The following is a 21,681-nucleotide window of genomic DNA, read 5'->3' as shown; positions in this document are numbered from 1 at the left end:
GCGAGAGGAGATTATTACCTGAGCTGTGCCTGTAGGCCATAGTATCAATCACTGATGGGCGGCAGAGCGAGAAAACATTCTCAACTCCAGAGTGTTTGTACTAAGGAGAGAGGTGGTGTATCACGTTTAAAGACACATTATATCGCTATCCATCTGCTAGAGACAAGAGATAAAATAAAGATATGTTGTGACTGATGGGCTAACAGAACAAAGCCATGATGCAATATGAATACGGCAATGTTCAGTCAGCATCCATCCATTCTAACAAACATATCTATGATTCTCTCATAAATCATTTGACAGAGAGGCCTGGCTTGCCTTTTATTCTGTAATTAAGCTTCTGAGAAACATGGATAAAAAAGCATTTTCCAATTTACACTTTCAGAGCAGGTTTTAAGTACACAACTGACAAAGTGAGGGAGGGAGGGAGAGAGGGAGGGAGGGAGGGAGGGAGGGAGGGAGGGAGGGAGGGAGGGAGGGAGGGAGGGAGAGAGGGAGGGAGGGAGGGAGGGAGGGAGGGAGAGAGGGAGGGAGGGAGGGAGGGAGCAAAAAAACAAGAAAAAACAACAACTGCTCCTGTCATTCAAGGGGAAGAAATAAATTGGTTGGAGGTTGTTTCTCATTTTCACCACCTGAAGAAAAAAAACAGCTCGGCAGCCGACAGAAGGACATCCCTGGACTTAATTAGCACAGGAAAAGGACAGGGCTTGGACAGATGGTGCTCAGCTCAGCGCAGCTTGGGCGGTGATTCAGACTCAACACCACCGCCCGCCACCCCGCACGCCCGGCCCGCTGTGGGGTCAACACCTAATTGAAAGGCATCGTTCTCAGAAAGCGGCAAATGCCCATTTGTTTCAGTATCCCTCTGTACTGGCCCTCACAGGGCCCAGCGTCTCAGGCTGCTCCAGGGGAGGGAGGGAAGGAGAGGGGGAAGAGGGGGATGGTGTGGGGCCGCTACAATCAAACAGTCGTTTACCTAATCAATACCTAAAGCAACGTGGGGACCAAGTTGCTCTAAGCAGCGCCCGCCTGAATCCACATGAATGGGGATCATCCATCACAAAAAGGGGCAAGTCAGCGTCTTTGTGTGTTAGACACTATTTATCTACAATAAGAGTGGAATGGAGGGCTGGAACTGGGGCTGGGAGTGAATGTTGCAGACACTTTTAGTTCAAAGATTTAGCAGTTACTTCACACAGGCAAGTTGGATGCAAATAACTTCAATAGATAGTAATAGCCTAGATTTTGTTATTTATTATTACATTTCTGGAAAAAACAAAGTCCATGTATCTTTGGCCTGAGAATAAAAGTTACAGTCAACAAGCACCACAGTCATAACCTTGGCTTGACCTTGACCAGAAAAAAATAATTTCTGCAGCACAGAAATCATGTCTTCATGTCCTCGGTTTCAGGGAGCATACTCTCTGCATCATACGTATTCATAGCATCACCTTCCACACACACACTTACCAATGTCAATGGTCTTGATGTCAATCAGGTAGGCTAACTTTTTGCTGTCTTCAACCCCCTTCTGTTTGTTGCGCTCATTGAGACGAACACTAGAGATGCAGACAGTGTGAGGCAGACAGATAGGGGAGCAGAGGAGGAATGTTAATACCAGCCTGAACCTCCAACCATTAGCACAGAAATAACTCCAATCTGACAATCTTGACAGCCTAAATACAGTAGGATGGATTTGTAATGACTAACTTTGTCCACTGAAAACTGTCTTGACAGCTGTATGCAAAACACTTCCCTTCTTATGCATTCAAACTAGGTATGCCTGACTGTCATCTACAACCAAAGCTCAACACTACCACCTAGCGACCATTCTTCACATTACTGTAGTAGACTGGCAAAAAGGTCTATTATATCAAATGCTCTAAAATATGTATTACGAGGAGAATGGGTGAAAGCCAACCTGATGAGATGTGGGTTCATGAACTCAGTTCTCACTGATCCCAGGATGTCGTTGCTGCCGTACTCCACCAGTGTTGTCCGCCCCAGCGTTGTACACATCTGACACAACACATCACAGTCAGCAGCTGACTCCCTACCTCCCTACTAGGAGACAATTCAGAATTCCTATGTTGAAGAAGCAATGACAGGCAGTTAACAGGTGCATGACGTGTATTTTCTTATTCATAAGTTGGGATAGCAGCGGCTGAAAACTCCTCACAACAGCACATAAAAACTGCAGACAAAGCTAAACAGGGAAAGAAGAAGGGAATCGTACCGTTTCATTTTCAAAGAAGAATTTCTCATTCCCCCGGAGCCTTGCCATGCCACCTGAAAAAAGAACAGCAGAGGGGTCTTTGTTCACCTGAGGTGAAGCGCGGTGGGAGTCGCTCCCTGACTTACACTATATTACACACACATATACTGCAGCCAGGGCCAGGGCTGTTATCGTGTATGTCTTTAATTTCCAACATCAGCACTCCAGCTCCAGTGTAGGAAGGCTCCTTGAAAACTCTCAATTAAACAGGGATTAGCACACTGAACCATGACAGCCCTTGAACTTTTAATTAGAACATTTTAAAACAGGTCCTTGGAACTTCATCCATAACCGTTAGTTACACGGTTATTGTTCTGGCCCTAATGTTGAGACTTCGCACAGAGGAGGGGATGGTGGCCTACAATAGACACCAATCAGCAAGGGCAATGACATTCGTTTTCTAGTACTTCCAACTGCTCACTTCAAATTCTAGTCTGCAAATGAAGAAATAATGACCATAGTGAAGGATTATCCACAATTCATATATAAAATAACCCCTATCTGCCAGTGAATGGCCAGACCATCATACCTCACTGAGCTTGTTGGAGGAGAGGTCTCCCAGTAGCAGGGTATCAGAGGTGTGGGTCACCAGGTTGCGGTCCTTCCCCATGATCTTCACCTCGTCTATCTCATAGCCATAGTGGGACTTCAGTACAACCCGCATCCCTATGGACAGGTTCTTTACAATCACCTGGAGAGACATTGTTCAGTTAGATAGACAGAGCCTCAAGGAATCAAGTGACATGGCTGAGAAGAACTGTTGAGTCCACAGAGGGTGGTGTGATGATAAGCGCAGCTCAATACAACAATCTCTGTGAGCCACAACTCAAGGACTCAAGTAGAACTTTTCCTGTCAGGTGAACTGAAGTGACCCCCTTTCGTTCTGAACTGAAGGTGGTGAATACCAAAACGTACCTGACCCAGTCCCACATAAGTCATCTCAAATCTGTTCTTGTAGATGCTCCTCCGTAGGCAGCAGTCAAACTGTTCCAAACTGACAAAAACATGTTTATGAAGCCGTCACAAAAGTTAAAATTACAAAAAGCTGTGAAAGGCAACTTGTAGCCTACTTTCCACAGTACTTTGGGAGCTAAATCAAGTATGGCATGACTGTTGCGAACAGGTGTGTTCGTTCGTGTATGGTTACTCACTGCACAGAGGCGTGAGCCGTCCTTCTTCCAGGTCAAGGCAGTAATGGTGTACAGGTTTGGAATCTCTTTGGGGGATGCTTCGTCCCATGCTCCTTTCCGATGACCTCAGTTGAAGACTCTCAATCTGAAATGACATAATTTGAACAAAACAACTTATCACCCAGAAGAACTTCCCAGCAATGTAAGATACTGTATGAGGTTGTAATATCATGCTTATTACTTGAATACTGATGTATCAAAATGAAGACTGACCGGTCATAGCTGCCGATGACCACAGACTGTCCACTGGGACTGGTGGCGGCCACAGTGAACTCTTTCTCCGAGCGGTCTCGGCTGTAGTCAAAAGTCTGCTGGATGTGACCCTCCCTGCCATAGGCCACTATCTTATTGTCACATCCAGCCACTATGACGCTGTTGGCTCCCCATGCCAAGGTATATGGTGGGCAAGGGTGGGTCAACAATTTGCCCTGCAAAAAGATTGGAGAGACATGCACATCAATACACAACATGCATCAATGCACATCTACCTGATAAGATTTTAACTGTGAAATGTAAAAGCAAAAGGTTTCACCCAAGGAACATTATGAGAAAATTCCCAGGGACACATTGAAATGATAATATTGGGTACAGTACCTGAGACTCTCCTGATCCTTCATCGTCAAAGAAATATCTCACAACAGTCCCGTCTCCATGACCTGAGAGGATGCCCTTCCCAGAGACACTATACAGAGAGGAGTTTACTATTATTGTGATCACCACCACAGAGTACAACTTTGAGTGAGAAGGTTGAAATAAAGAACAAGAAAAACACCTACTTTCATGTCAACGAGACAAGGTAGGAATCTGTTCCGTAGACTGTAGATGACTTGTTTGTTTTGTGTTAGCAAGGCGAAGATCCAACACAATGTTCCGAGAAATCATTGAACTTTCTGTTAATAAAAAATACTGTCAATAAAAAAAATTGTGATTGTGTAAATGACTTAACTTTCCCTCAGCTAAACCAAAAACGATAGCGTGTTCTGCCGCCCATTGCAAACATGTCAAAGCACTCTAAAAACAGGATGAGATGTGTTTTAAATTGAATGTTGTTGATTAAAATAAATAAATAAAAAGAGAGTTTTAACATAGTTCTACTGCATCACAGAAATGTGTGATTACTTACCATCTGTACAAATTTCTTGCAGATGACCTTCTTCTCACCCCTGTATGAGGAATAAGAAAGAAGCATCACAATTGATGGTGTGAATAAAAACCCAGCCAAAATACAACTACGAGAAGTATGAAGTTATGCTTACCATTCCTCTCTGATTTTGTAGACATAAATTATGTTATCAGTTTCAGCAATGGCAATTTTTGTTGAGTCAGGAGAAAATGCCATGGCCTTGACAACATAGGTCTTCTTTCCATACTGCAAGAAGATAAATATCACAAGAACATTATCACTGATCAGATACAACTTCAGCTGCAAGCTGTGTTTGAGTATTTCAGGGAAAAGCTTCCGGTATCAAACTGACCTGACACAAAGTGCTGTGTATATCATTGATGAGAGGATAACATGTGATAGTCAAACTACGACTGTGGTGCTTACTCACCTTAGAGTCTGCAGGGTTATTAGAGAACATATCCCTGTTCTCATCGTACAGTAAGACCACTCTGTCCACAGTGCATACAACACATTTTATATTATTCGGTGCCCATGTCATACAAGTCACTTTGGCAGCACCCTCCCGTGGTAAATGGACAACAAATTGGATAACATGTCAGTATACTTCACATGACGCTAGCTGTAGCCTCAGTGAACACGGCACACACTGCACTGCTGAAGCATACGGGGCCATCAGTTGAAGAAAATTGACATAAGTTAGCTAGTAAAAAGGTAGTTAGCTATCTAGTTAAGGACACATACTGAGGCTAACTAGATACTAGGGCTAGCTAGCAGCAAGCTAATGTTAGTCATCAAAGCATTACGGAGCGCCAAGTCTAGGTCCAAGAGGCTTCTAAACAGCTTCTAACCCCAAGCCATAAGACTACTGAACATCTAATCAAATGGCTACCCAGACTATTTGCATTGCCCCCCTCCCCCTATTTTACGCTGCTGCTACTCTGTTTATTATCTATTGTCAAGTTGCGTCAATTCGAATCTGGTATTGGAACAAAAGAGGTGAACACACGTCTTTTAAGATATACTAGTATTTTAATTAATGCAAACACTTGAATGGTAAATATGATGTTCGTATATACGGGCTCACTGAAACACCACGCAGGGCAGACAGAGAACTAACTTTTTCAACCCAAGGTTCTTCTTTAATACTTTGACAGAGATAGTTCCTGCTCCAGGCTGGGCCTGACAGAGTAGAGGCTGGGTGTGGTTTAAACTTACCCAACCATTCGTTGGCGCTCAGGCTGGTCCCATCCCCCTGGCGCATCCCTGTTGCAGGGCATTAGTTGTTTTTGTTACAGTACACATGTCCTTGAGTGGTTTAACAAAGAGGCAGTGTGTGTGTGTGAGTCACAAGTCTCTCAGCCTACCCCCTAACGGTTCCTCACATTAATCACAGCTTGTTATGTTAAACAATCTATATCAGTACAGCACAAACCTATTATGTTTAATCATTCATGTATTCTTTCTAAGCTAGGCATCACATCTAGCTGTAAGAAAATAGATCCCCACACTACGCATAGTCCCTTTAATAACTCTACCTACATGTACATATTACCTCAATTACCTCGACTAACAGGTGCCCCCGCACATTGACTCGGTACCGGTACCCCCTGTATATAGCCTCGCTATTGTTATTTTTACTGCTGCTCTTTAATTATTTGTTACTTTTATTTTGTATTATTTTATATTGTATTTTTTGTGATTTTTTTGGTATTCTTTCTTAAAACTGCATTGTTGGTTAAGGGCTTGTAAGTAAGCAATTCACTGTAAGGTCTACACCTGTTGTATTCGGCGCATGTGACAAAATTTGATTTGATTTATCGTTAGCTACTGCTACAGTAGCTACTAACCGTTAACGTTAGCTAGATGTGGTGGCTAACGTTAGCTAGTAACGGTGAAGCTTACTTGGAGCGTTAAAAGCGTATTATGTTTTAGTTGCATGGTTGAAATCTAGAATAATCTGTGTAACTGCTGTAATGTGTAGTCTTTAGAAAATATAACAGAATCCCTAAATTCTTGCTGTTTATGTTAGTTAGACTGATTGATAAGGGAGGCAGACATTTTGGTAAACATCCGTTCTCCCTGGTTACCGTTGCGTGTTCAGGTTTTACGTTTGTAATCTCACGTGCACAAGCACAGTGAAATGCCTTTCTTGCAAACTCCGTCCAAACCCAACATGCTGTAATCAATATCAATGTTGCACAAATAAATAACATAAGGTAGAAGATTATTATTTAATTTTTTTACATTTTAGTAATTTAGCAGACGCTCTTATCCAGAGCGATTTACAGTTAGTGAGTGCATACTGTCACGCCCTGGCTCTGGGGACTCTAGTATGTTGAGCCAGGGTGTGAGTTTTCGTTTGTGTTTGTTCTAGTATTGTGTTTCTATGTTGGCCAGTGTGGTTCTCAATCAGAGGCAACGTGAATCAGCTGTTGCTTGTTGTCTCTGATTGGGAACCATACTTAAGCAGCCAGTTTTCCCACAGTGTTTGTGGGATCTTGTTCCTGTATTGGTTTGTGGTTTGCACCTTTGGACGGCACGTTATGTTATCGTTTGTTGTTTTTGTTCGTGTTATCATTCAATTTAATAAAATATGTTCACCTTCCACGCTGTGCCTTGGTCCTCTGTACCCGACGATCGTGACACATACATTATTTTTTTATTTTTCATACTGGCCCCCCATGGGAATCGAACCCACAACCCTGGCCAGACGATCTGGTGTACAGTCAAAAGTCTGGACACACCTACTCATTCCAGGGTTGTGTTTTACTTTTCAATATTGTAGAATAATAGTGAAGACATCAAAACTATGAAATAACACATACGGAATCATGTAGTAACCAAAAAAGTGTTTAAAAAATCAAAATATATTTTATATGTGAGATTCTTCAAAGTAGCCACCCTTTGCCTTGATGACAGCTTTGCACACTCTTAGCATTCTCTCAACCAGCTTCTTGAGGTAGTCACCTGGAATGCATTTCAATTAACAGGTGTGCCTTTTCTTTCCTTCTTAATGCGTTTGAGCTAATCCGTTGTGTTGTGACAAGGTAGGGGTGGTATACAGAAGATAGTGTTATGCGGAGTGGAAAAGGGGAACCCAAGAGCAGACTCAGACGAGGAGACTGGGATGAAGTAACCAAGGTATTTATTGAAACACAGGGGGAAGGTGGAGTGCAGGTCAGGGGGAAACTGCTGGAAACCAGGTGCGGAGGCTGAGGCTGGAGCGAAGGGGGTTGAGACAGGGTGAGCAGGTCCGGAGGGAAATCCAAGGGAGTAGCAGAGTGGGGAATCCAGGACAGAGTAGCAGGATGACGAGACGTGGGACAGGAACCAGAGTCAGAGCGGGCAGAACTGTAGCGGAGAGGAAAACAGCGTGAGGCAAGGAAAACAGGCACAACAGGATCTGAATAGTAACAAACGGCTAGAACCGTAGACTGACTGAGCAGAGATTACAATCTGGCAGTGTGGAAGTGGCAGGACTGAGTATTTGTAGAGGTCTTGATTATGGAACAGGTTGCAGCTGGTGGGGATCTGCTCTGACTCCAACACACACACACACACATAGAGTACTGGGGGAGTGGCAGCAGGTCAAGGAGACACAGGATGAGCAGTAGAGGGTGTTGCAGGAGCAGATGTCCCCTCCCTCCTCCCTCTCTGTGGATGACTTCGTCAACCATTTTGAAAAGAAGGTTGACGACATCCGATCCTCATTTATTAAGTCAAATGACACCGCTGGTCCTGCTCACACTGCCCTACCCTATGCTTTGACTTCTTTCTACCCTCTCTCTCCAGATGAAATCTTGCGACTTGTGACGGCCGGCCGCCCAACAACCTGCCCGCTTGACCCTATCCCCTCCTCTCTTCTCCAGACCATTTCCGGAGACCTTCTCCCTTACCTCACCTCGCTCATCAACTCATCCTTGACCCTTCTGTCTTCAAGAGAGCGAGAGTTGCACCCCTTCTCAAAAAACCTACACTCGATCCCTCCGATGTCAACAACTACAGACCAGTATCCCTTCTTTCTTTTCTCTCCAAAACTCTTGAGCGTGCCGTCTTTAGCCAACTATCTTGCTATCGCTCTCAGAATGACCTTCTTGATCCAAACCAGTCAGGTTTCAAGACTGGTCATTCAACTGAGACTGCTCTTCTCTGTGTCACAGAGGCTCTCCGCACTGCTAAAGCTAACTCTCTCTCCTCTGCTCTCATCCTTCTAGACCTATCTGCTGCCTTTGATACTGTGATCCATCAGATCCTCCTTTCCACCCTCTCCGAGTTGGGCATCTTCGGCGCGGCTCACTCTTGGATTGCGTCCTACCTCACAGGTCGTTTCTACCAGGTGGCGTGGCGAGAATCTGTCTCCGCACCACGTGCTCTCACCACTGGTGTCCCCCAGGGCTCAGTTCTAGGCCCTCTCCTATTCTCTCTATACACCAAGTCACTTGGCTCTGTCATATCCTCACATGATCTCTCCTATCATTGCTATGCAGACGACATACAATTAATCTTGTCCTTTCCCCCCTTCTGATAACCAGGTGGTGAATCGCATCTCTGCATGTCTGGCAGACATATCAGTGTGGATGACGGATCACCACCTCAAGCTGAACCTCGGCAAGACGGAGCTGCTCTTCCTCCCGGGGAAGGACTGCCCGCTCCATTATCTCGCCATCACGGTTGACAACTCCTCCCAGAGTGCAAAGAACCTTGGCATGACCCTGGACAACACCCTGTCGTTCTCCACTAACATCAAAGCGGTGACCCGATCCTGTAGGTTCATGCTCTACAACATTCGCAGAGTACGACCCTACCTTACACAGGAATAATAATATAATAATAATAATATGCCATTTAGCAGACGCTTTTATCCAAAGCGACTTACAGTCATGCGTGCATACATTTTTGTGTATGGGTGGTCCCGGGGATCGAACCCACTACCTTGGCGTTACAAGCGCCGTGCTCTACCAGCTGAGCTACAGAGGACCACATGGATGAGAGCAGAGGAGAGAGAGGAAGCGGCACAGGTCCTAATCCAGGCACTTGTCATCTCCCGTCTGGATTACTGCAACTCCCTGTTGGCTGGGCTCCCTGCCTGTGCCATTAAATCCCTACAACTCATCCAGAACGCTGCAGCCCGTCTGGTGTTCAACCTTCCCAAGTTCGCTCACGTCACCCCGCTCCTCCGCACACTCCACTGGCTTCCAGTTGAAGCCCGCATCTGCTACAAGACCATGGTGCTTGCCTACATAGCTGTGAGGGGAACGGCACCTCCGTACCTTCAGGCTCTGATCAGTCCCTACACCCAAACGAGGGCATTGCGTTCATCCACCTCTGGCCTGCTGGCCCCCCTACCTCTGCGGAAGTACAGTTCCCGCTCAGCCCAGTCAAAACTGTTCGCTGCTCTGGCACCCTAATGGTGGAACAAGCTCCCTCACGACGCCAGGACAGCGGAGTCACTCACCACCTTCCAGAGACACTTGAAACCCCACCTCTTTAAGGAATACCTGGGATAGGATAAAAGTAATCCTTCTACCCTCCCCCTACCCCACCCACCCCAAAAAAAGAAAATGTATATATTGTAAAGTGGTTGTCCCACTGGCCATCATAAGGTGAATGCACCAATTTGTAAGTTGCTCTGGATAAGAGCGTCTGCTAAATGATGAAAATGTAAATGTAATGTGACAGTCCAGAGCTATGTGTGACTAGGGGTGACTGGGTATGGGAAGAGGGCGGAACAGACCGGAAGTGGGTTTAGTGGAGGTTTCGTTCCGGGCACAACCCTAACAGGCTGAGACAAACTCCCGGACATCTCTCTCCATGGTGGGCCACCAAAAGCACTGACGCAGGATGGCAAGGGTCCGGTTCATACCAGGGTGACAGGTAAGGTGGGTAGAATGGCCCCACTGAAGCACATCAGAGCGAACACAATCTGGGACAAACAGAGCATTACTAGGACCGTTACCCGGGTCAGGCTGGTTCTGCTGAGCCTGGCGGATCCGGGACTCGATCTCCCAGGTGACGGCGGCAACGATGCAGGCAGATGGCACAATGGCTTCTGGCTCGGTACCCGTGTTGTCGGTGGTGAACTGGTGAGAGAGGGCATCAGGCTTGGTATTCTTCGAACCGGGGCGATAAGTGAGTGTGAAATTGAATCTACCGAAGAACAAGGCCCACCTGGCTTGCCGGAAGTTCAGACGTTTGGCGGTCTGGATGTAGGACAGGTTTTTATGGTCAGTCCACACGATGAGGGGGGTTACAGAGCCCTCCAGCCAGTAACGCCATTCCTCCAGAGCCAGCTTAGATGCCAGTAGTTCCCGGTTCCCGATGTCAAAATTCCTCTCTGCAGGTGAGAGCTTACAGGAAAAGAATGCACATGGGTGGACCTTCTGATCAGAGGGGGAACGTTGAGACAGAACAGCACCTACCCCGTTGTCAGAGGCGTCCACCTCCACAATGAACTGGAGTTCTGGGTCGTGCTGAGTAAGGACCGGAGCGGAGGTGAAGCGACGCTTGAGTTCCAGGAATGCTGCCTCTGCCTCAGGAGTCCAGTGGAACGGAGTGGAGGTGGAGGTGGAGGTGGAGGTGAGAGTGGTGAGAGGTGCTGCCAGACGGCTGTAGTTGCGGATGAAACGTCTGTAAAAATTTGCAAACCCCAGGAAACGCTGTAGCTGCTTCAGGTTGGAGGGCACAGCCACTCTGTGACTGCCATGACCTTGGCGGGGTCCATACATAACTGTCCCTGTGCAATAATATAACCCAGGAAAGACACTGTGACAGCATGGAACTCACATTTTTCAGCTTTAACAAAAAGCTTATTCTCCAACAGCCGTTGAAGAACGTGTTGCTGGTGAGCCTCAGGGTCCTTAAAAAAAAAAATATCAGGATGTCATCTAAATAGACAAAAACGAAGGGTCCAATCACATCCCTTAGCACGTCATTGACTACGTTCTGGAAAACAGCAGGGGCGTTAGTAAGACCAAAAGGCATGACCAAATACTCAAAGTGACCAAGTGGTGTGTTGAACACAGTCTTCCACTTGTCCCCCTCTCTTATGCAGACAAGGTGGTAGGCATTCCGGAGGTCGAGTTTGGTAAACACCGTGGCATCATGGAGGGGGACAAAAGCAGAGCTGATGAGTGGCAAGGGGTACTTGTGCTTAACAGTGATATTATCCAGTCCACAGAAGTCTATGCACGGCCTCAGTGACCCATCCTTCTTCTTCACAAAGGAAAACCCAGCACCCACCGGGGAGGAAGATGGCTTGATAAATCCTGCAGCCAGAGAATCCTGGATGTACCTCTCCATTGCCTCTTGCTCGGGACGAGAGAGGTTAAACAACCGGCTACTGGGGAGAGGAGCTCCAGGCTGGAGGTCAATGGCGCAGTCGTACGACTGATGAGGCGGCAGCAACAGAGCGTGGTGCTTGCGGAACACAGGAGCTAGATTGTGATACTCGGGAGGAACTGATGACAGGTCCGTAGGTTCTGGAATGAACTGGGGCACAGACAAGGCAGGGTGAAGGGCAGAATGTAAACAATTAGAGTGACAAAATGAACTCTGTGGTTACCTTTCCGATGGTCCAGTCAATCTGTGGGTTGTGTAGCTTTAACCATGGATGGCCAAGAACCAGGGGAGAGTAAGGACAGTCGATTATGTGAAAACTGATCTTTTCCTGGTGATTTCCAGAGAGACGCAGGATGACAGGGACGGTTCTCTCACAGACACGGGTGAGAAGCTGTCCAATGAGAGCGTTGGCATCGAGGGGTGAATCGAGTGGGACAGTGTCCAGGCCCAACTGGGTAACGACACCTCGGTCCAGGAAGCTCTCGTTGGCGCCCGAATCGATGAGAGGTTGCCTTCAAGCAGGGGTCTGGGGGAAGATGGGCAGGCGATTTGGCTCAACAGTATATCCCCCACTACTGCCGAGCCCCCGCTTTTGCTGGACGCAGGGAACAAGTGGAGACAAAGTGACCAACCTGGCCACAGTATAGGCAGCTCCTAGCGCCAATTCGTCATTGCCTCTCCTCTGGAGAGAGACAGGCCCCAGCCGAGCCGCATGGGTTCAGGATCTGGACGAGCCTGGGGATGGGATGCAGTCGGAGAAGGAGGACAAGGCACTGAAGCGGATGTTATGTGACATGCAACCCTACCTACCCTCTCCCTCTGATGCTCACAGAGACGGTTGTCGATGCGGATAGCGAGAGAGATGAGTTCATCAAGTCCATCAGGCTCATCCCTGGACACCAACTCGTCCTTGAGGGTCTCAGTGAGCACGTTCCTGAATGCTCCCTGAAGGGCCTCCTCATTCCAGCCGCTCTCAGCAGTGAGGGTGCGGAACGCACATGCCATCTCAGCAAACACTATGGGGACCTTGACGGAGGGACAGGAGTCGTTTAGCGGCATCCTTAACGCAGACCGGGGGGTCGAATACTTTCTTCATCTCCTCCGTGAATCTGGAGTAGGAGAAGCAGATGGGGGACTGTCTCTCCCACACCGCCATGGCCCAGGAAAGCGCTGCTCCACGGAGGCAACCAATCAGATAGGAAATCTTGGCCCGTTCTCTAGCATAAGAGTAGGGCTGTTGCTCAAATACTAGTGAATATTGTACCAAAAATGCTCTGCAAGCTCCGAGTTTGCCATCGTAATGCTCGGGAGTCGAAACAAACGGCTCCCAGAGCGGAGGAGAAGGACTTGGAACTGGTTGTAAGCTCTGGGCGAAAGGTCGGCCCTGTAGGTCAGACAGGCTCTGTGAAAACTCCTTGATGTGCTCCAGAAGGGTCTTCAGGGCTTGGTCATGTTGCTCGAGCAAGGCGCCTTGGCCGACGAGGGTTTGGTGGAGAGTAGCAGAGTCTGTTGGGTTCATCTCTTTGGCCAGATCGTACTGTTACGCGGAGTAGAACAGGGGAACCCAAGAGCAGACTCAGACGAGGAGACTGGGATGAAGTAACCAAGGTATTTATTGAAACACAGGGGGAAGGTGGAGTGCAGGTCAGGGGAAAACTGGTGGAAACCAGGTGCTGAGGCTGAGGCTGGAGCGAAGGGGGTTGAGACAGGGTGAGCAGGTCCGGAGGGAAATCCAAGGGAGTAGTAGAGTGGGGAATCCAGTAGCAGGATGACGAGACGTGGGACTGGAGACAGGAACTAGAGTCAAAGCGGGCAGAACTGTAGCTGAAAACAGCGTCAGGCAAGGAAAACAGGCACAACATGATAACAGGATCAGAATAGTAACAAACGGCTAGAACCGTAGACTGACTGAGCAGAGATTACGATCTGGCAGTGTGGAAGTGGCAGGACTGAGTATTTGTAGAGGTCTTGATTATGGAACAGGTTGCAGCTGGTGGGGATCTGCTCTGACTCCAGCACACCTGTCTCCGCCCACACAATCACACACACACAGAGAGAGAGAGAGAGAGAGAGCGGGAGAGAGTACTGGGGGATTGGTGGCAGGTCAAGGAGACACAGGATGAGCAGTAGAGGGTGTTTCAGGAGTAGATGTGACAGATTGTCCTATTTGGTCAAAGAACAAGTCCATATTATGGCAAGAACAGCAAAGAGAAACAACAGCCCGTCATTACTTTAAGACATGAAGGTCAGTCAATCCGGAAAATGTCAAGAACTTTGAAGGTTTCTTCAAGTGCAGTCGCAAAAACCATCAAGCGCTATGATGAAACTGGCTCTCATGAGGACCACCACAGGAAAGGATAACCCAGAGTTACCTCTGCTGCAGAGGATAAGTTCATTAGAGTTACCAGTCTCAGAAATTGCAGCCCAAATAAATGCTTCACAGAGTTCAAGTAACAGACACATCTCAACATCAACTGTTCAGAGGAGACTGCGTGAATCAGGCCTTCATGGCCGAATTGCTGCAAAGAAACCACTACTAAAGGACACCAATAAGAAGAAGAGACTTGCTTGGGCCAAGAAACATGAGCAATGGACATTAGACCGGTGGAAATCTGTCCTTTGGTCTGATGAGTCCAAATTTTAGATTTTTGGTTCCAACCACCATGTCTTTGTGAGACGCAGAGTAGGTGAACAGATGATCTCCGCATGTTTGGTTCCCACCGTGAAGCATGGAGGAGGAGGTGTGACATTATTATTTAGAATTCAAGGCACACTTAACCAGCATGGCTACCACAGCATTCTGCAGCGATACGCCATCCCATCTGGTTTGGGCTTAATGGGACTATCATTTGTTTTTCAACAAGACAATGTCCCAAAACACACCTCCAGGCTGTGTAAGGGCTATTTGACCAAGAAGGAGAGTGATGGAGTGCTGCATCAGATGACCTGGCCTCCACAATCACCAGACCTCAACCCAATTGAGATGGTTTGGGATGAGTTGGACCGCAGAGTGAAGCTCTGAGGTACAGGAACGCATGAGAAAAAAAATTATCCTTTATAATAAAGCATTGCATGTATATCATCATCGCATTTGAGTAGTGGCATAGAGCAGTAGAGTAGAGGATCTTACAGAAGTGGCACACATGGGGAACATTTTTAGTAGCCTAGGATCCCGGAAAATGTTGTCATTTTATAAAGCCATTTAATGCAATTCTAAGTCATTTTACATGACTGGAGAATATTTTTTAATACCGCACAAATGATCGAAATGACAGGCTACTTTGACATTGACAAACTGAGAATCTGAGATCAATTAAAACTACGTTGTCTTGAATCCATCAATAGCCTAGGCCAGGGATACTCAACTACTATTTGAGAAGGTCCAGTCACACAAATGTCCTAGGTGGCAAAGGTCCGGATGGATAATGTAATTTATCGGCGTAGTAACAAACCCCCACCTTGCAACCCATGCGACCCCAAACTGTTCACACCCCGGGAGAGAAAATGTTGCAGTTTTAAAGAAAATGTCCCGCAATCCTACACATTTTCCATGGGGCAGAGATTTGTTTCCCTGTTTTAAAGCTAATTTCCTGCAATTCTATGCATTCTTCCATGTCTTATGTGTGTTTATATGATATCAGGGGTCGAAGCCCAAGCGGGGAAAAAAAAAAAAAAGTTGTATTATTACTTTTTGGGGGGGGGGGACTGCGGTCAGGAGTGCCTAGGCCTAAGTGTGTGGAGATGCACATATTGTAGGCTACAATACCAGGAGGAAATTAGTCCCCCCAAAAAAAGTATGTTATGTTTCACTTGCTGGTGATGGCTGATGTGTTCTTGCAGAAAGCCTATCTCTCGCTTGTTTTAAAACAATATTTGGAAGTTGATCAAATATTTTAGTAGCCTTCAGCATATGGATTAGAGTCTTCTCTTTTCAGGAGGAGCCATTTGCTTTCCAACCTATGTTTTCCCGCGATTGTATTTGAAAAATTGCTAAACGCCTGTTTTGTCTGCATGCTGACAGATTTGCTGACATATTTGCTGACCGGGTGCTGCAGCTCCTCCAGAACACTTCACGCGGATATGACTCTATAAGGAAAGAAATGATGAAGTGCAACGCTGGAGAGATGAGAGGTGCAGGCTCATATCTACAGAATCAGAGCAGAGAGGGCGAGAGATCATATAAAGTTAATCTCGTATTCGTTCTGTGAGAGATACAGGTGCGCTTCTCACACAGCCACGGCCATCCGTTGGTCTCAAACATAGGTTACACTGACCACGTTTACATGCACACCGAAATTCCGTTATTATTCCGGATACTTAAGTATTCTGTTTTTTTGTTGACACATGTTGCAACACATGTAAACATCATATCCCGTTTACAATAACCCGAAAAAGCGTGGATCCCGGTTATGAGAAACCCGGATAAGATGCCTGGGATATGCTGAATCTAGATGGGATAGGCTACTGTGGCATGTAAACATCTTATCCCGTTTACTGTTGTTTTTCGCGGTCTGCACAGGCTCGGTTTCGCATATTATGGGTGTTGTGTGACGATGTTTTCATCTGATTGTCAAACAAATCACTTCAAAAAGTAGGCTACCTGCGCAGTTCGATCCAACATAATTCCATATTAATTTATTTTGCTCATAGGCTGTACTTTATCGCATAGCCTACTGGCTACTTTCAACCCTAATTTAGACAACTCTCTGCTCATAATTTCCGACATTTGGTAGGTCATATTATAATTTCCAACATTTGGTAGGCCATTTGTTTGCCAACTATAGTTAGATACATGCAGCTTCTCTTCTGTCACAACTTGTTGCCCCAGAAGACAAAAAAAAAGTTGTCCTCGTCACCAGAATAATGTCTTACATTGATAGATGAATGCATTAGTAATCTAGTTAACGCTGGTAAAATTGTCTGTTTCGTTTAGTGACCGGGGAGAAAACGCAATAACTCCAAACAGTGGAAAGATTGGTCCTGTGTCGTATCGAGTAAATGCTGGCAATTATTGCTGATAAACAAAGGAGTCCGCTCATACTGAACTTGGATCATAAGGTTTATTCATATCACAAGCTTTCAGCATAAGTGACAGATGTCATGACACCCGGAGAGCGACGTCCCAGATTGCAATGGCCGCTCTGACTTCTTCTTCGCCCAGCATATACTTATAAACAATGCAAAAAGATGGGTTGCTCCCTCTTCTGTCCAATCACCAGTCTCCCCTGGGGCGTCACCCCACAAACGGCTACTTTCGAACTAAGATAAACATTATTTTCTTTGTTCCTCTAAAATAGTCATAATCGTCATACACGACACCTGTGCAAAATGTCAAAATGTCATCAGTTTGACCGGTTTTAAGGAAGTGAAAAGCTGAGAAAATGATTATAAACACGTTTCTGATAAGACTTTAGTTAGTCTTGGGTGCGTGCATATTTTATGTGATTGAAATAGCCTACTGTCTGCTTGCATAACAGTGTCAAAGATAACACTTTACACATGCATTCGCATTTTCTCAAGAGAAGATGAAATAAATAAATCATATTTCTCCACTCCTGTTCCCAAGACGAAATAAACATTTGTTGTATCATTTTACTGCAAAAAATGCATAATTCTGCAGGAGTTCATATTATAGGCTACTACGCAGCGCTACATGAGAGAGGTTATAGGCCTACAGTCAGTGTCAATATTTCAGTTACTATTCCATTTAACCCATAGGAATTTAAATGAGGAATATTCTGTTTATTCATGGCTACAGGGATACTCTTGAGCAGGACAAGGGGTGGCGGTCTGTGTATATTTGTAAACAACAGCTGGTACATAAAATCTAATACTAAAGAAATCTCCAGGTTTTGCTCGCAGGAGGTAGAGTATCTCATGATAAGCTGTAGACCACACTATTTACCAAGAGAGTTTTCATCTATATTTTTCGTAGCTGTCTATTTACCACCACAAACCGATGCTGGCACTAAGATTGCACTCAATGAGTTGTATAAGGCCATAAGTAAACAGGAAATTAAACGCTCATCCAGAGGCAGCGCTCCTAGTGGCCGGGGACTTTAATGCAGGGAAACTTAAATCCATTCTACCTAATTTCTACCAGCATGTTAAATGTGCAACCAGAGGAAGAAAAACTCTAGACCACCTTTATTCCACACACAGAGACGCGTACCAAGCTCTCCCTCGCCCTCCATTTGGCAAATCTGACCATAACTCTATCCTCCTGATTCCTGCTTATAAGCAAAAACTAAAGCAGGAAGCACCAGTGACTCGGTTAATAAAAAAGGGGTCAGATGATGCTGATGCTAAGCTACAGGTCTGTTTTGCTAGCACAGACTGGAATATGTTCCGGGATTCTTCTGAGTGCATCGATGACGTCGTCCCCACAGTGACTTTACGTACATACCCCAACCAGAAGCCATGGATTACAGGCAACATCCACACTGAGCTAAAGGGTAGAGCTGACGCTTTCAAGAAGCGTGACTCTAACCCGGACGCTTATAAGAAATCCCGCTATGCCCTCCGACGAACCATCAAACAGGCAAAGAGTCAATACAGGACTAAGATTGAATCGTACTCCACCGGCTCTGACTCTCGTCGGATGTGGCAGGGCTTGAAAACTGTTACAGACTACAAAGGGAAGCACAGCCGCGAGCTGCCCAGTGACACAAGCCTACCAGACGAGCTAAATCACTTCTATGCTCACTTCGAGGCAAGCAACACTGAAGAATGCATGAGAGCATCAGCTGTTCCGGATGACTATGTGATCACGCTCTCCGTAGCTGATGTGAGTAAGACTTTTAAGCAGGTCAACATTCACAAGGCCGCAGGGCCAGACGGATTACCAGGACGTGTACTCTGAGCATGCGCTGACCAACTGGCAAGTGTCTTCACTGACATTTTCAACATGTCCCTGACTGAGTCTGTAATACCAACATGTTTCAAGCAGACCACCATAGTCCCTGTGCTCAAGGACACTAAGATAACCTGCTTAAATGACTACCGACCCGTAGCACTGACGTCTGTAGCCATGAAGTGCTTTGAAAGGCTGGTTATGGCTCACATCAACACCATTATCCCAGAAACCCTAGACCCCCTCTAACTTGCATACCGCCCCAACAGATCCACAGATGATGCAATCTCTATTGCACTCCACACTGCCCTTTCCCACCTGGACAAGAGGAACACCTACGTGAGAATGCTATTCATTGACTAATAATAATAATAATAATAATAATAATAATAATAATACAGCTCAGCGTTCAACACCATGGTGCCCTCAAAGCTCATCACTAAGCTAAGGACCCTGGGACTAAACGCCTCCCTCTGCAACTGGATCCTGGACTTCCTGACGGGCCGCCCCCAGGTGGTAAGGGTAGGTAACAACAAATCTGCCACGCTGATCCTCAACACGGGGGCCCCTCAGGGGTGAATGCTCAGTCCCCTCCTGTACTCCCTGTTCACCCATGACTGCATGGCCAGGCACAACTCCAACACCATCATTAAGTTTGCCGACGACACAACAGTGGTAGGCCTGATCACTGACAACGATGAGACAGGCTTTAGGGAGGAGGTCAGAGGCCTGGCCGTGTGGTGCCAGGATAACAACCTCTCCCTCAACGTGATCAAGACAAAGGAGATGATTGTGGACTACAGGGGGAAAAAAGGACTGAGCACGCCCCCATTCTCATCGGCGGGGCTGTAGTGGAACAGGTTGAGAGCTTCAAGTTCCTTGGTGTCCACATCACCAAAAAACGATCATGGTCCAAACACACCAAGACAGTCGTGAAGAGGGCACAACAAAGCCTATTTCTCCTCAGGAGACTGAAAAGATTTGGCATGGGTCCTCAGATCCTCAAAAAGTTCTACAGCTGCACCATCAAGAGCTTCCTGACTGGTTGCATCACCGCCTGGTATGGCAACTGCTCGGCCTCCGACTGCAAGGCACTACAGAGGGTAGTCCGTACGGCCCAGTACATCACTGGGGCCAAGCTTCCTGCCATCCAGGACCTCTATACCAGGCGGTGTCAGAGGAAGGCCCTAAAAATTGTCAAAGACTCCTGCCACCCTAGTCATAGACTGTTCTCTCTGCTACCGCACGGCAAGCGGGACCGGAGCGCCACGTCTAGGTCCAAAAGGCTTCTTAACAGCTTCTACCCCCAAGCCATAAGACTCCTGAACAGCTAATCATGGCTACCCGGACTATTTGCACTGCCCCCCCCCCCCCCCCCCCCCCACCCCACCCCATCCCCCTCTTTTACGCTGCTGCTATTATTTATGCATAGTCACTTTAACTCTACCCACATGTACATATTACCTCAATTACCTTGACTAGCCGGTGCCCCCGCACATTGACTCTGTACCGGTACCCCCCTGTATATAGCCTCCCTACTGTTATTTTATTTTACTGCTGCTCTTTAGTTATTTTATTTTATTTTTTACTTATCTATTTTTTACTTAACACTTTTTTTATTTAATTTTTTTAAAAACTGCATTGTTGGTTAAGGGCTTGTACCTAAGCATTTCACTGTAATGTCTACACCTGTTGTATTCGGCGCATGTGGCAAATACAATTTTATTTTATTTGATATCAAAGGTGCATGTAAACAGATTCTCCCGAATAAGACCTTAAGCAGGATATGAGCTACTATCCGGAATACTGTGCACATGTAAACGTGGTCAATGTTGTGCAAAACATAAACCCAGGCAGGCCCAACCCGAATCAACTCTTAGAATATCAGGCCCTGCTGAAAATCTACTTTCTCATATTATGTTATTTTAAAGAAGAGGCAACTCGAATGAACTTTGATCGCTTTTATTAACATTTTTACATTGCAAAAAGTAAAAGTATTTTTTTATGCCACGAGAGGTACCGGATCCGGCCAAATAGGTTCCGGAACGAAACAGTTCAAAACGGTGATGTGCCGGATCCGGCTCAAATTAAGCAGTGACTATAACCCACTACAGCAGAGTTTGCTCGGTCGTGGCGACCACAAGGGGTGCACGTTTTGTTTTTTGCCCCAACAGTACACAGTTGGTTTGAAATTATCAAAGCTTGATGATTAGTTGATTATTTGAATCAGCTCTGTAGTGCTAGGGCAAAAACCGTTGGAGTCTCGAGGACGGAGTGTGGGAAACCCTGCACTAACTCCTAACGCACACACGAAAATATCCGGAGCTCGGATTTGTGTTATTTTCAACATTTGGCTATAAAATATTTGTCAAACACAGCAAAGCTAATATTATATCAAAACGCATCAAATGAAAAACAATATACCAGTGTTTTCGAATTGCAAAATAAAAGGTTCACTTGGAGATGCCGGGGATTGAACCCGGGGCCTCATACATGCAAAGCATGCGCTCTACCACTGAGCTACATCCCCAACCATGCAATACTTAGCAGATAAACCCGTATACTACAGTTATGACATCATACGAAATGGGTGAAAACTAGGTGAGTTAAGTGCATATTTTTTTGCCAGTCGACGGATTTATGGTCGTTAAATGCGTTTTATTGGGGGTAAAAAATTGTTTTGCTCTGTTTTAGCCTAGTATTTAGTAGCTACTAGGTATACAAGCCTATACTATATAGTTCCTGGTAGTGGCAGTGACTTCAGTAGCTACAACTATTACTAATGGTAGTGGCAGTAACGTTAATGATAGTAATAGGGCTGTCATAGGCCTATGGTAGGCTATGGGGTAGTTATAGTAAATTACTGTATATTTGGGGTGGTTTATAGGTGTGGAGTTAC

The 21,681-nt window shown here is 46.1% G+C and overlaps 1 pseudogene across 1 annotated transcript in view; it reads right to left on the bottom strand.

The window, feature by feature from the left end:
- The window catches only part of LOC311108170 (intraflagellar transport protein 172 homolog), a 37,337-nt pseudogene extending 24,349 nt beyond the window's left edge, over positions 1-12,988 (bottom strand). Inside the window, exons 1-16 of the transcript in view lie at positions 12,740-12,988; positions 11,410-12,079; positions 10,510-11,324; positions 5,019-5,150; positions 4,722-4,834; positions 4,589-4,628; positions 4,407-4,476; positions 4,242-4,355; positions 4,060-4,147; positions 3,679-3,893; positions 3,423-3,550; positions 3,191-3,282; positions 2,805-2,966; positions 2,237-2,289; positions 1,922-2,019; positions 1,471-1,559 (exon numbers count right to left, since the gene is read on the bottom strand). The product of the transcript in view is annotated as an intraflagellar transport protein 172 homolog (transcript). The remainder of the gene's footprint in view (positions 1-1,470; positions 1,560-1,921; positions 2,020-2,236; positions 2,290-2,804; positions 2,967-3,190; positions 3,283-3,422; positions 3,551-3,678; positions 3,894-4,059; positions 4,148-4,241; positions 4,356-4,406; positions 4,477-4,588; positions 4,629-4,721; positions 4,835-5,018; positions 5,151-10,509; positions 11,325-11,409; positions 12,080-12,739) is intronic.
- Positions 12,989-21,681: the final 8,693 nt, after the last annotated feature.

Source organism: Coregonus lavaretus (genome assembly GCF_964263955.1).
Source record: "Coregonus lavaretus genome assembly, chromosome: 33".
Taxonomy (NCBI): Eukaryota; Metazoa; Chordata; class Actinopteri; order Salmoniformes; family Salmonidae; genus Coregonus; species Coregonus lavaretus.
This window is presented reverse-complemented; position numbering and strand designations above follow the sequence as displayed.